Raw genomic sequence first — 8,017 nt, forward strand, 5'->3', positions numbered from 1 at the left:
GGGACTACTATATTCACTATGTACAAGTTGAATCTCTTACGTATGTCTTAGTAATTAGCTCAGAAGATAAATTGTCCCACTAGAATAAAATGCCTCTGTTCTTTATCTCAAAGTCAAAAATTCATTGTAGAGCAGGGAAAGGATCAGCTCTTGCAAAAGACCCTCATCTTGAATATGCATATGAACCTTCAGGGAATTCTTTGGGAATATTTTTTTAATCTTGAAAAAACATCTGAAAGGTTCTCCTATTTCCCTCCTGGGAAATTTAGAGACATTTTAATATATTATTCCAGAAAATGGAATAGAGTATGTTTTGTTTTGTTGCTGGTTTAAATAACAAGATGACATGAGGAGAAAGGGGTAGGGAAGAAAGGACTTTTGGGAGGGATGTGAAAATTGTTCCAGAAAAGCACAGCTGCATAATTTAAGGAGAAAGAAAAAAATCAGGTTCCTGGATAATGTGACTATTCTGTTTTTTTTTTTTTTTTTTTTTTCTTTCTGCAAAGGAATTCCTTGTCTTGCAAACTAGAGCTTTCATTTTCAAGACAATAATTACCTTGAATATTTGATGTTGTTCGGTTGTGTCTGACTATGACTCCATGTAGGAGTTTCTTAACAAAGATACTAGAGTGGTTTGCCATTTCCTTCTCTCCTTCATTTTACAAATGAAGAACTGAGTTAAATGTAATTTGTCTAGGGTCGGTCACACAGTAAATAAGTTTCTGAGGCTAGATTTGAACTTAGGAAGGTGAAATTTTCTCACTTCAGGCACATCACTCTGTCTGTACTACTTAATTACCCATTTAAACCTATTTACTACCTCTGTGACCTTAGCCAAATCTCTTATTTATTCCTTACTTATAAAATGAAGAAGAGGCAGTATATGATTTCTAAGATTCCTTTCAGTACTAAATCCTACAATTCCCTTTCCCTCTGTTTTGTTTCTCTTATAACTCTCATGCTTTCATAGCAGGGACTACAATGTTCCCTAGTACTACTGGGATATCTAGAATTTCTAGTGGAAATTTCAGAAATCTTAAAAGTTTCTAAGCAAACTTGAGGGTAAAAGAACTATTCCATCTTCTTGAAGGGATTCTTAGTCTATGGTTCATGAACTTAAAAAAATTATGATAAATGCATTTCAACACTCCTTTGAAGTACTATACATTTTATTTTATGTATTTGAAACATTTTTATTTGAAGAGGCTTTAGGGGTTAAGATACACATGAAAAGTTTAAGAACCTAGTCTAGAATTTCTATTATCTATAACTGATTTGCATTCTAGCAGAATGCAAATTACTTTAGATATTTATTTCCTTTTGTCATTAGGTATCTAGGGCAAAGTCAAAATGGCAGAGAGTAGACAAGTCTTTGCCTGAACTCTTCCTGGTTTCCCTCAAATCAACAGCAGATCAAACCTCTGAATGGGTTTTAGAATGACAGAATCCACAAATATTTGGACTGTAACCAATCTCCAGCAGAAGACATTTTGGAAGATCTTCAGGAAAAGTCTGTCTCAAATGGGCAGGGGTGGGGTGAGGGGGGAGTGTGCAGCCCAGCACACTCTGTACCTATGTACAGTGCAGCATAGTAACAGGGAGAAAAGGGTGGAGAGACTTCCATGCACTGAGGGAATCTAGTGGGAGGCTCTTAGCTAAAATACAGCAGCATTGGCTACTCTGTCCTGGTTCAGAAGCCAGTGTATCAGCAGACTAGCTGTGAGACCTCCAACACAACTACAGAAAGCAAATAGTGAGCTCCTGAACTGCAGCATGATAAGCAGGACTTGGCCATGTCCACCCAGCACCAGAAGGAAATCGTGGAATTGTTGTCATATATAAATGAAGCTTGGGACAATCTCCTCTTTGCCCTAAAGAGAAAATCTTAACTTTTAAAAATAAGCAAAAAAAAAAAAAAAAAAAAAAAAAAAAAAAAGCTCTGATCATAGGTAGCTTTTATGGAGACAGGGAAAAACAAACCTCAAACCCTGAGGTTTACTAAAAGCAAAACATCTCTAGATATAATTCAAAGGATGTTGGTCTCCATTTCACAAGGCTCTCTTGGAATAATTTATTTTTATTTTATTTTTAAAAATTAATTTATTTATTTTTATTAATTTTTATAATTATAACATTTTCTTTGACAGTAGATATGCATAGGTAATTTTTTTTTTTTTTTAACAACATTATCCCTTGTACTCCCTTCTGTTCCAAATTTTTCCCCTCCTTCCCTCCACTCCCTCCCCTAGATGGCAGGCATTCCCATACATATTAAATATTTTATAGTATATCCTAGGTAAAATATATATGTGCAGAACCGAATTTTGTTGTTGTTGTTGCAAAGGAAGAATTGTATTCCGAAGCTAAAAATAATCTGGGAGGAAAAACAAAACAAAACAAAACAAAACAGTGCTCACAGTTTACACTCATTTCCCAGTGTTCCTTTTCTGGATGTAGCTGATTCTGTCCATCATTGATCAATTGGAATTGGATTAGCTCTTCTCTATGTTGAAGATATCCATTTCCATCAGAACACATCCTCATACAGTATCATTGTTGAAGTGTATAATGATCTTCTGGTTCTGCTCGTTTCACTTAGCATCAGTTGATGTAAGTCTCTCCAAGCCTCTCTGTATTCCTCCTGTTGGTCATTTCTTACAGAACAATAATATTCCATACCATTCATATACCATAATTTACCCAACCATTCTCCAATTGATGGACATCCATTCATTTTCCAGTTTCTAGCCACTATGAAAAGGGCTGCCACAAACATTTTGGTACATACAGGTCCCTCTCCCTTCTTTAGTATTTCCTTGGAATATAAGCCCAGGAGTAGCACTGCTGGGTCAAAGGGTATGCACATTTTGATAACTTTTTGGACATAATTCCAGATTGCTCTCCAGAATGGTTGGATTCTTTCACAACTCCACCAACAATGTATTAGTGTCCCAGTTTTCCCATATTCCCTCATTATTTGTTCCTGTCATCTTAGCCAATCTGACAGGTGTGTAATGATATCTCAGAGTTGTCTTAATTTGCATTTCTCTGATCAATAGTGATTTGGAACACTTTTATATGAGTGGAAATAGTTTTAATTTCATCATCTGAAAATTGTCTGTTCATATCCATTGACCATTTATCAATTGGAGAATGGCTTGATTTCTTATAAATTAGAGTCAATTCTCTGTATATTTTGGAGATGAGGCTTTATTAGAACATTTAACTGTAAAAATGTTTTCCCAATTTGTTACTTCTCTTCTAATCTTGTTTGCATTAGTTTTGTTTGTGCAGAAACTTTTTAATTTGGTGTAATCTAAGTGTTCTATTTTGTGATCAATAATGGTCTCTAGTTCTCCCTTGGACACAAACTCCTTCTTCCTCCAAAAATCTGAGAGGTAGACTATCCCATGTTCCTCCAATTTATTTATGATTTTGTTCTTTATGCCTAAATCTTGGACCCATTTTGATCTTATCTTAGTATGTGGTGTTAAATGTGGGTCCATGCCTAGTCTCTGCCATACTAATTTCCAGTTTTCCCAGCAGTTTTTGTGAAATAATGAATTCTTATCCCAAAAGTTGGGATGTTTGGGTTTGTCAAACACAAGATTGCTATTTTTATTCACTATCTTGCCCTGTGAACCTAATCTATTCCACTGATCAACTAGTCTATTTCTTAGCCAATACCAAATGGTTTTGGTGACTGTTGCTTTGTAATATAGTTCTAGATCAGGTACAGCTAGACCACCTTCATTTTTTTTTTTTCATTACTTCCCTTGAAATTCTCGACCTTTTGTTGTTCCATATGAATTCTGTTGTTATTTTTTTCTAGGTCATTAAAATAGTTTCTTGGGAGTATGGTTGATATAGCACTAAATAAATAGATTAGTTTAGGGAGTATTGTCATCTTGATTATATTTGCTCAGCCTATCCAAGAGCACTGAATGTCTTTCCAATTATTTAAATCTGACTTTATTTTTGTGGCAAGTGTTTTGTAGTTTTGCTCATATAATTCCTGACATTCCTTTGGTAGATATATTCCCAAATATTTTATACTATCGACCGTTATTTTGAATGGAATTTCTCTTTGTATCTCTTGCTGTTGGATTGTGTTGGTAATGTATAAAAATGCTGAGGATTTATGTGGATTTATTTTGTATCCTGCAACTTTGCTAAAATTCTGAATTATTTCTAATAGCTTTTTAGCAGAGTCTTTGGGGTTCTCTAAGTATACCATCATGTCATCTGCAAAGAGTGATAGTTTGATTTCCTCATTTCCTACTCTAATTCCTTGAATCTCTTTCTCTGCTCTTCTTGCCCAGGCTAATGTTTCTAGTACTATATTGAATAGTAATGGTGATAGTGGGCAACCTTGTTTCACTCCTGATCTTACAGAGAAAGGTTCCAGTTTATCGCCATTACATATGATGTTTACTTATGGTTTTAAATATATGCTCATTATTATTTTAAGGAATAGTCCATTTATTCCTATACTCTCAAGTGTTTTTAGTAGGAATGAATGTTGAATTTTATCAAATGCTTTTTCTGCATTTATTGAGATGATCATATGGTTTTTATTAATTTGATTATTAATATGGTCAATTATACTAATAGTTTTCCTAATATTAAACCAGCCCTGCATTTCTGCTATAAATCCTACTTGGTCATAGTGTATTATCCTGGGGATGATTTTCTGAAATGTTCTAATAAAGCCTCATCTCCAATTTTAGCATCAATATTCATTAAGGAGATTAGTCTATAGTTTTCTTTCTCAGTTATCAATGTACCTGGTTTAGGTATCAGTACCATGTCTGTGTCATAAAAGGAATTTGGTAGGACTCTTTCAATCCCTATTTTTTCAAATAGTTTATATAGCATTGGAGTTAGTTGTTCTTTAAATTTTTGGTAGAATTCACATGTAAATCCATCTGGTCCTGGGGATTTTTTCTTAGGGAGTTGGTTAATAGCTTGTTCTATTTCTTTTTCTGAGATGGGACTATTTAGACTACTTCTTCCTCTATTAATCTGGGCAAGCTATACTTTTGAAGGTATTCTTCCATTTCATTTAAGTTATCGAATTTATTGGCATAAAGCTGAGCAAAGTACTCCTAATTATTGTTCTAATTTCCTCTTCATTAGTGGTGAGTTCTCCCTTTTCATTTTCAAGACTAACAATTTGCTTTTTCTCTTTCCTTTTTTTTAATCAGGTTTACTAAGGGTTTGTCTATTTTGTTGGTTTTTTCATAGAACCAACTCTTAGTTTTATTAATTAATTTAATAGTTTTTTTACTTTCAATTTTATTAATCTCACCTTTTAATTTTAGAATTTCAAGTTTTGTGTTTGTCTGGGGGTTTTTAATTTGTTCCTTTTCTAGCAATTTTAGTTGTAAGCCCAATTTGTTGGCCCTCTCTTTCTCTATTTTATGCAAGTAGGCTGGTAGAGATATAAAACTTCCCCTTATTACTGCTTTGGGTGTATCCCACATATTTTGGTATGATGTCTCATTATTGTCATTTTCTTGGGTGAAGTTATTAATTATGTCTATGATTTGCTGTTTTACCCAATCATTCTTTAGTATAAGATTATTTAGTTTCCAATTATTTTTTGGTCTATTTTCCCCTGGCTTTTTATTAAATGTAATTTTAATTGCATTGTGGTCTGAAAAGGATGCATTTACTATTTATGCCTTACTGCATTTGATTTTGAGGTTTTTATGTCCTAGTATATGGTCAATTTTTGTATAGGTTCCATGAACTGCTGAGAAGAAAGTATACTCCTTTCTGTCTCCATTTAGCTTTCACCAAAGATCTATCATATCAAACTTTTCTAGTATTCTATTTACCTCTTTGACTTCTTTCTTATTTATTTTGTGGTTTGATTTATCTAATTCTGAGAGTGCAAGGTTGAGATCTCCTACTATTATAGTTTTGCTGTCTATTTCTTTTTGCAGTTATCTTAATTTCTCTTTTAAGAATTTAGATGCTGCACCACTTGGTGGGTATATGTTTAATATTGATACTGCTTCATTATTGATGCTACCCTTTAGCAGGATATAATGCCCTTCTTTATCTCTTTTAATTAGATCAATTTTTGTTTTTGGTTGATCTGAGATGAGGATGGCTACCCCTGCTTTTTTGGCTTCACCTGAAGCATAGTAGATTCTGCTCCACCCTTTTACTTTTAGTTGGAATGTATCACCCTGTTTCAGGTGTGTTTCCTGTAAATAACATATAGTAGAATTCTGACTTTTAATCTAGTCTGCTAACTGCTTCCTCTTTATGAGGGAGTTTACCCCATTCACATTTATGGTTAGAATGACTAATTCTATATTGCTTGCCATCCTGTTAACCCCTTCTTATGCTTTTCTCCTTTCCTTCCCTTTTACCCCCCTATCCAGTATTAAACTTGTGAACACCACTTGCCCTTGCCCTCCCTTTTCAAAGCCCTCCCTTTTTTAGTATCCCTCCCCCACCTTAAAGTTCCTCCCCTTATTTTACCCCTTTTCCTCAAAATTTCTGTATTCCCTTCCCCTTAGCTTACTCCTTCCCTCTCACTTTTCAATGAAGTGGAAGAAGTTTCACCATAAATCGAATATATCTATTGATACACACTATGTTCATCTCCCTCCTTTCTTTCTCTCAGATATAATAGGTTACCTTTGCCTCTTCATGAGATGTAGTACCACCACTTTACCCTTTTTTGTGATATAATTTCCTTTCCACCTCTAGCTTCTAGGACAAATTATACATATGTTCTTTACATATTTTTATGGCAGAAGTATAGTTTTCAAGATTTCTTTTTACCTTTTTAGAAATCTCTTGAGTTATGTATTTGAAGATCAAACATTTTATGTAGGTCTGGTTTTTTCATCAAAAATAGATGGAATTCATTTATTTCATTAAATGTCCATCTTCTTCCTTGGAAAACGATGCTCATTCTTGCTGGGTAAGTTATTCTTGGCTGCATACCAAGTTCCTTAGCCTTTTGGAATATCATGTTCCAGGCCCTTCGTTCTTTTAATGTGGATGCTGCTAGATCCTGGGTTATCCTTATTGTGGCTCCTCTTGGAATAATTTAACAAGGATTTTAAAAGAAAGTTAGAAGAAAAATGGGGAAAGGAAATGAGAACCCTGGGAAAGGAAACAGAAATTGTCTGAAGAAAATCACTCCTTGAAAAATAATTTTGGTGAAATGGAAAAAGAAAACAAATTCCTTAAAAAACAGAATTTGTAAGATGGATAAAAGTCCAATGAACAAAAGAATTCATTTAAAAGTTCAATTGGCCAAATGAAATAAGGAGATAAAAACAACTAATTGAAGAAAATAATTCACTAAAAATTAGAATTGAACAAACGGAAACAACTGATTCAATGAGACATCAAAAATCAATCAAATAAAAAAAAGTAGAAGAAAATGTAAAATGCCTCATCAAAACAAAACAAAACAACTGATCTGGAAAATAGATCTAGGAGAGACAATCTAAGAATTATTAGACTAGAGGTAGGTAGGTGGTGCAGTGGATAGAGCACCAGCCCTGAAGTCAGGAGGATCTGAGTTCAAATCTGGTCTCAGACACTTAACTAGCTGTGTGACCCTGGGCAAGTCACTTAACCCCAAATGCTTCAGGGGAAAAAAAAGAATTGCTGGACTACCTGAAAATCTTGATTTTATTTTCTTTTTTTAAAATTTAAACTTTTTATTTTTCAAAACAGTGGACAATTCCTCAACATTAGTCCTTGCAAAAAATCTGTGTTCCAATTTTCCCTCCCTTCCCCTATACTCTCCCCTAGATGGTAAGTAGTTCAGTATATGTTAAATATGGTAAAATATATGTTAGATCCAATATATGTAAACATATTTACACAATTATCATGCTGCACAAGAAAAAAAAAGAAAAGCAAAGTAAAATGCAAGCAAACATCACCACAAAAAGAGTGAAAATGCTATGTTATGAACAACACTCAGTTCCCACAGTCCTCTCTCTGGATATAGATGGCTCTCTTCATCACTGAACAA

This window comes from Sminthopsis crassicaudata, chromosome 4, assembly GCF_048593235.1.
Source record: "Sminthopsis crassicaudata isolate SCR6 chromosome 4, ASM4859323v1, whole genome shotgun sequence".
In the NCBI taxonomy this organism is placed as follows: domain Eukaryota; kingdom Metazoa; phylum Chordata; class Mammalia; order Dasyuromorphia; family Dasyuridae; genus Sminthopsis; species Sminthopsis crassicaudata.